The 773-nt window shown below is 54.3% G+C and overlaps 1 protein-coding gene across 1 annotated transcript in view; it reads right to left on the bottom strand.

Moving 5' to 3' along the window:
- The window catches only part of COL23A1 (collagen type XXIII alpha 1 chain), a 222,852-nt gene that overhangs the window by 55,313 nt on the left and 166,766 nt on the right, over positions 1-773 (bottom strand). The gene's annotated exons all lie outside the window — the stretch shown is intronic.

The raw sequence follows: 773 nt of genomic DNA, 5'->3' as shown, positions 1-773 counted from the left end.
TCCTCCACCCCCCCTGCCTCCAACCCCCCCGTCTCCAACCTCCCCGTCTCCAACCTCCCCATCCTCCAACCTCCCCGTCTCCAACCTCCCCGTCTCCAACCTCCCCATCCTCCAACCTCCCCGTCTCCAACCTCCCCGTCTCCAACCTCCCCATCCTCCAACCTCCCCGTCTCCAACCTCCCCGTCCGTCCTCCAACCATCCCTCGGCTCTTGCTCACTTGTTCCATTACCCAATCATTTGTCCTTACTCCCTCCCAGGTCGTCCCCTGTCAGAAATACTCATCATGGAGAAACTCGCGAGGCAGAGGAGGGTGCAGCCGAGAAGTTCACCCTTGCAATAAGAGGAGGCCAGGGTGGGCGCTGCTGCATGGTGGCCCTCCCGAAGGTTGTTCTTTCTTTTTTTTTTTTTTTAAGAATTATTTAATTTAATTTATTATTATTTTTTAATTCACCAGTGAGAGCCAGAAAGAGAGAGAGGGAAAGTGAGAAAGCGAGTAACCAGGTCCAGGACTCAAATCACGGTCAGCCACGTGGGAGTCCAGTGCCTTAACCACCGCGCCACCTGCTGGTCCCATGACGTGTGTTTTCTAACAGTTACTGAAATAAACAACAAAGCTGACATAATAAACACTATCACTGCACTTCAAATGCTGAAGTTTGGTAATAATGGGGCGCGACGTCCAGTTCCCGTCCCTCAGCACTCACTGGACCCGCAGCACCTCCTCCCCACAGTCCTCCGGCACTCACCGGGCCTGCAGCACCTCCTCCCCACA

The sequence above is a fragment of the Tupaia chinensis genome, unplaced genomic scaffold (assembly GCF_000334495.1).
Source record: "Tupaia chinensis unplaced genomic scaffold, TupChi_1.0 Scaffold000612_1, whole genome shotgun sequence".
In the NCBI taxonomy this organism is placed as follows: Eukaryota; Metazoa; Chordata; class Mammalia; order Scandentia; family Tupaiidae; genus Tupaia; species Tupaia belangeri.
This window is presented reverse-complemented; position numbering and strand designations above follow the sequence as displayed.